The sequence below is a fragment of the Meriones unguiculatus genome, chromosome 9 (genome assembly GCF_030254825.1).
Source record: "Meriones unguiculatus strain TT.TT164.6M chromosome 9, Bangor_MerUng_6.1, whole genome shotgun sequence".
Classification (NCBI taxonomy): Eukaryota; Metazoa; Chordata; class Mammalia; order Rodentia; family Muridae; genus Meriones; species Meriones unguiculatus.
The window spans coordinates 72,741,660-72,748,207 of NC_083357.1; the positions used below are offsets into that span (position 1 = coordinate 72,741,660).

The 6,548-nt window shown below is 43.9% G+C and overlaps 1 long non-coding RNA gene across 1 annotated transcript; it reads left to right on the forward strand.

Annotated features, from left to right (window-relative positions):
- The first annotated feature begins 3,173 nt into the window (after positions 1-3,173).
- LOC132656636 (uncharacterized) lies at positions 3,174-6,247 on the forward strand. Its single transcript, XR_009594353.1, has 3 exons — positions 3,174-3,510; positions 4,532-4,624; positions 5,075-6,247. It is a non-coding gene; the product is annotated as an uncharacterized LOC132656636 (long non-coding RNA).
- The last annotated feature ends 301 nt before the right edge of the window (positions 6,248-6,548 follow it).

Consider the following 6,548-nt stretch of genomic DNA (forward strand, 5'->3'; position numbering starts at 1 on the left):
CAACCGAGAATGTGAGCACGGAGTGTCTGGTGTCCTTAGAGTGAAATGGCACGACAGTTCTTGGATGACCCGAGGAACCTGCCGTGGCCGCCAGACAGTGGCTTGCGATTACAGAGTAAACGCTGAGAACCAGGCTCAGGCCCTCAGGAAAAATGTTCCTCATTTTTTCACTGGGAGGGCTTGGCAATTCTGGGTAATTTCCATTTGCAGTTGATGTCATTCAGCTTCTCCATGACCCTACACACGCCACAAAAGCTACTTTTGAGCCTCAGCTCCACCCCTCCCTAGCTGCATGTCCTTTGCTCATTATCTAGAGTAGCAGCCATGATATCTACCTTGAGGGGCAGGTGGAAGGATATAATAATAAAAAATGTGATGTATTTAAAATAGTGCCTAGCGTATAATATGGGCCAAAAGGTAGCCTTCAGTAACATATAGTGCTTTTGTTTTTGTTTTTTTCCCCCCAGAGACATGGTTTCTCTGTGTAGCCTTGGCTGTCCTGGACTCACTTGTAGACCAGGCTGGCCTCGAACTCGCAAGAGATCCACTTACCTCTCCCTGTAGAGTGCTGAGATTACAGGCGTGAGCCAAGGTGACCAGCTTATAGTGTTGTTTTAAAACACTCTGTCTAACAATGTTTTTGCTACTGAAGAATTCAGTGCACAAGAAGGGCTAAATATTTCATAAAGCCATGGCAACAGAACACCAGCTGCTGAGTAGTTGAAACAACAGGAATGTATTTTCTCTCAGTTTGGAGGCTTCAAGTCCAAGATTGAGGTAAGAAAGGTTTCTTATTGAGCCCCACCCTTGGATCATCAAGGGCAGCCTATTCCTTCACATGGTCTTCACGCTGGACCTTCATCCTAACCTCTTTTTGTAAGGACAAAGTCCTGTTGGATCAGGCTCCCTCAGCAACGTCCACATTTTAAGTAAATGTCCTCCTTCATTGCCTTTCTCCCAAATGCAGTTATGTTCTGAGGTAGACGAGGTTAGGCCTTCCATGTAGGCATTCAGGGACCCACAAACTCCACGTGTAGCATCATACCAAGTAGCTTTGTCCAAAGTAGATATCAGGCCAAAGAGATGGGAAATACAAAGCAATCTGTTCAAAGAATCATGGGAAGGCGTTAGCAAAATCTAAGAAGCATGAAACTCTAACTATGAACAAAAACAAACTCATTCCTCAAAAACAAAACTGAAGTACAGTAAAAACTTGAGGCATGTGGAATCTACAGAAAAGAGATGTGGTAGATCTGGTAAATGAGTTCAAATAATGGGCTGTATTTGGGCCTCACTGGGCTAGAACAGGCCATTTAAACTTCCTGTGTTGTAAATGCAATCCCCAGAATGACAGGACTGTGATATTTGAGAGGTGACTGGGTCATGAATACACTCCTCCCTTCGTGAATTCGTGGATTAGCGGGATGGTGGATCATTACAGGACAAGCTTTGTTACAAAAGCATGTTCAATCCCCAGGACTCACACGGTAGCAGGACAGAACTGAATCCTGCAATAAACTGTAATAAAATTTTAATTAAAAAGATTAAAATAAATTGAGAGCATTTTCCCAGGTCATTAAATATTTTTGTACAACAGGAAGTCGTTAATGTACCATCCCGTTTTATGGATACATCATAGCGGATTGACGTGGATTTCCATTGTCCAGCTATTAAGCGGTTCACCTCCTACCTCCTTGGTATTACAGACGTCTAAGTCTCTATACACACGTCTGTCTAAATCTATCTTTGGATCAGATTCCTGGAAATGAACCACAGGGAAAAGGCAGGCTCAGACCTGACGTCATGGTTCCATGTTGCCAAAATGTCTCCCACCATTGATAACGGCCCTTTCCTGTTCCCTCTGACAAACAGCCCCAGGCCCTGCATGTGTTACCCAAGAAATCGTATATGCCAGGCTCTAGAACTTTCCTGCTGTAGGCCAGTCCCAGAGTCCCTCATGCACAGGCCTCTGAAGATGTTTCACAGCTCCTTGAATTGTTTCTCCGCCTACCCCAGGCTGTAAATACTATTCATTATACATTGGCTTTAATCTAGAACCTGGAAAAGGCAACTCTAGCAACCAGCTACATGACAAGATGCTCTTCTCTGATGTAATGATGAGAGACGAGGGGAAAAAAAATTCTTTTAAAGCTGGAAGACTGTGCTTGCAAGAAACTTCAATATAAGGAGATACCATTAAATAGGATGGGGGAGGGCCTTAAAGAGACAGGCCTTCACTCCTGTCGGCACATCACTTCTGCTGGCGTTTTCCAGAAGAAACTTGGCTTGCAGTAACTCAGTGAACTGGAAGAATTTTTGAATGATTTCAGTCACGAGATCAAATTTTTAGCTACGATGCTTGTTAGCTGTGTAGAAGGGGGTCAAAGGACAACTTACCCACTTCATGGCTCAGTAAGTGTGACAGGGCACCATAGCCATTGTTTCAGAGTAGAAACTTACTTCGTAGGGTACTGATGGGTGTTGAGCAAATGAATAGCTTCGATTTGCTTAGCTCAATACTGGGCTCTATGCAGGGATTAGAGAAACGCTGACTGTATAGGGTGAAATATTAAAATTCGGCTCCACGGCTCTCATCCAACAGGCCAGTAAAATCCCATTGTATGCCCTGTAACACTGCATCATTCATCAGTCCTTAGGCACATGAATAGCCGAGCTTGTCTGCCAAATTCCAACATCCATGACAAGAAATATGAAAATTTCGTCAAGTGTTCTACAAATCAAAAGCGAGCTTGAAGACTTCACTGACATCCAATTATTCAGCATCTAGATAATTAAGGGATGGGGCTGGAGAGATGGCTCAGTGGTTAGGAATACTGGCTGCTTTGCCAGAGGACTCAGGTTTGATTCCCAGCATCCACTTGGAGGCTCCTAACTGTCTGTAACCCACTCTCAGAAAATCCAGGGACTTCTGGCTTCCCTGGGCACCAGGCACATACAAGGTGCACAGACATACCTGCAAGCAAAACACGCATACACAGTGACTAATAAAATGATTTTTTTTTAAGTTAGAAAAAGAGAAATAATTGTTGGTTTGCTTAGTTGTGGTTAAGTGTCCAAAAGCGATGAGAAGCATCACTATTTTGGGGGCTCAAATAGACAAGGCTTTCAACCTTAGCCTTGCTCTTTACCACTGTGTCATCTCAGGCAAGTTTTATAATTTTTGTAAGTGTCCTCATTTAACGGGTATGACATGTAATTGTTGTGGCTGCTTTGGTTTATGATATGTAAACATGTTTTTGTTAAAATCTCAAGTTGGGGTGGGTTTAGTTTATCCACACATTGTAAGTGTCTCATGCAGGGCGTGATCTTTGCCAGGTGGAATTAGTTGAAGTCTGAGGACTTTGAGGGATATAAATATGACAGCCCAGAGGAAGAAGGCGCAGCTGCTTGGAGGAGGACTGCTTGCTGCTGGGTCGTCCTGCTGCTGCATTTGCTGCTTGCTGATCTGCTGGCTACCTGGACTTCTGGATCTCTGGGCAACTGATATTGGTATTGCTTCCAAAAGAATCCTACGACCCCACCCAGCAGGAAGTAGCAGAGAGAACTCTGCTCTCTGTCCCCACTAACCTTCTTTCCTTCCTACCCAGTGTTGGGGGGTTGGAAGGGAGGTAGAAGCATTTAATAACCTTAAATAAAGTAGGTTTGTTAAAAAAATCAAGATAATAATAACTAGCATTGCCTTATAAAGATCAAAGAGAACAAATGCCCTGAAGCACTTAGAGGACAGATTGGCTAGTAAGAAAGTGACTTCTTGATAGATGCCATGCAGCATCCCAAAGAACAATTCAGACAGTTTTAAAAGAGACTTTAGGGTCACAGACAAATCAAGAGGAGGGCGCAAAGCTATTCTATGCACTGTCTTCCCATCACAAGCCCACAAGAGGCTGGGCATCCCAGTCAGCTGGGCCTGGCAGGACCTGCCTGTAATTCCAGCGATGAAGAGGCAGAAGCAGACAGATCTCTATGGGTTCGAGGCCAGCCTGGTCTATATGGCAAGTTATAGGCCAACCAGGGCTACACACTGAGACCATGTCTAAACACCCACCTCACCATCAGGTCAGCAAGCCCATATCAGAGCTGCGCATTTGCTAGGACTGACGAACCTACATCAGCAGCATTGTATTGCATCATTGCTGAAGTGTTACTATGGAAAGGAGTGGAACCAGGTGTTCTATGAATTCTTTAAAAATACACACACACACACACACACACACACAAATATATATATATATATATATATATATTGTGATCTCTGTACTCAAGAAGATTGTAGGTTTCCTAGAAGGATAAAGCTAGTAACGTTGCTAATCCAGGCAACCCTGATAATCCCAGATGGTCCATGCGGGAATTACTCATCACTAGAACTACGAGATGTCAAGTCCTGGGCGCAGACAAGGGCAGCAGCTTTATACCACTGTCTCATGGGTCTCCTGGGAAGGAAGCAATCTTTTTGTTGTTATTGTTGTTCCCTTTCCTCCCCTCACCCCTTTTTTTCCTTTTCACTTTTTAGGATGCAAAAACCAAACACTTACATCATAGGAGTTCAAATGACTAAGCAGGCCAGGCAGGGACTGCAAATGCACGAAGCAACTGCACATCCAAGGTAACAGCAATAGTCCGTTATTGCACTGTGCCTTAAGAGGCGAATAAACTGGGTATTTGTTATTCTGATTTCTCTCACCGGCCGACCTAACTTCAGTGGAATTCAAACATGTAATACAATAATGTTGTCCTAAAAGTAATACAGTGTAAGACAAATGTAGCCTTAGTTGAACCTTGGCCTCGAATCCCGGGAGGATCCAGAATCGATTCCAAGGGGTGGGTGTTTTCTGATGCTTTGGTTGGTGAAGATGCCAGGAGTTTAGGAGGAAATTGCCCTCATCCTTATTCCTGGATGGAATTTGAGACTGGTCTCTCAGTTGGCTCTATAAACCTTGTCTCTGCAGGATCTATGCAATTTTATTAGGTTTCCAAGAACACTTTGTAGCTGAGGACAACATAAAGACATTTTCCTTGTTTTGTAGTTTGGTTTGGTTTTGTCTATGTTTTCCAGGAGCAAACTTGTAAATGAAGATTCATGGCTCGCCTCATCCAGCTGGCACACAGCCTGTGAAGTCAAGGCACACGGAGCTTACCATGTGGTGAGTGCCTGGCACTCTCTACCAACCAATAGATGTCACCTACCTGACCTGCCGGGGTTGTCTCTCCGGTGTTCCGTAGCCTCCTGTCAAATCCCTCTTCTTCACTCCATATTGGGCTCACGTTATCCTGCATGATTTCTTCTCTTTCCAGCTCCCTGAAACCAGCCACTCCCTAAACAGTCACTTTCATCCCCCAAGAAATATAGAATATCATCAGATATCTCCTCCTGTTTTCCCAAACAAAGCTGCATGCCTTCCTTAAAGCACCGATAGCCCCATTTACAATTGGGTTGGTTGTTGACAAGTGCAGTAGGCTCCAATGAAGAACAGGTCTGTTTCTTTTTTTGTTTGTTTGTTTGTTTGTTTGTGTTGTTTTTTGTTTTTGCTTGTTTGTTTTGCTTTGTTTTTCCAGACAGGTTTTTCTCCGTCACCCTGGCTGCCCTAGAACTAGCCTGTAGACCAGGCTGGCCTTGAACTCCTACTGCCTCTGCCTCCCAGAGCACTGGGATTAAAGGCGTGTGCCACCGCACCCCGGCTGCTTACCCGTTTATATGTGCTGTACTCAGTTAATGTGTTTTTTGACTTGAGCTTCTTTGTAAGGGCTCAAATCTAGACTCAAGGTGTGTTAGCTTAGCATCTGTGTCCCACACTCCTAGTCAACATCTCCTGCCCTGGTAAGGGGAACTCCATCGACTTCACTGTCCCTGACATCACTTTTCCTTTGTCCTCAGTCCCTCCAGCCCATCTGATCAATAGCCTTACCCTGTCCCCTCTGCCTCTCTTGGCTGACCCTTTCACTTTCCTGCTACAGAGCTGTGGCTTCAGCTCTGCCTACATCATCTCTCACCTACAAGTGTCTTGACACATCCTAATGATCGGTCTGCCTCCCTCCTCGTCCTCCCCTTCACCCTGCCCAGATCCATCATTCACACGGCAGCTGCGACTATTCTAAGATGCAATCCTGATTATATCCCTTTGGCCAATTCAAGCTCTCTAATGTTAAATGTAAAGTCCTCTATGACCTCACACCTTTTCCTTCACCACTGAATTACCTCTCCTTGTTCTCCTCTGTTCCAAATCCAAACTTCACCTATTTTGGGAGCATGGATTTCTACAAATATTTGATTCAAATTTATATTTTTAATGTACTTAATTCATTCAAACAATTGTAAGTGAAAGCATTTGTGCAAACCTATATTACGCTTATATGCGCAGAGGACCATCAATGCATTGAATTGAATTTTCTGTATGAAATCTTTATCTTTGTGTGTGTGTGTGTGTGTGTGTGTGTGACTATTCCTGTTAATGCACATGTCTCATTGATTAGAAAAGTCAGTTGTTTCCACAAGCATTTTTTTTTTCCCTTAAAGCTCAACCATTTCAATG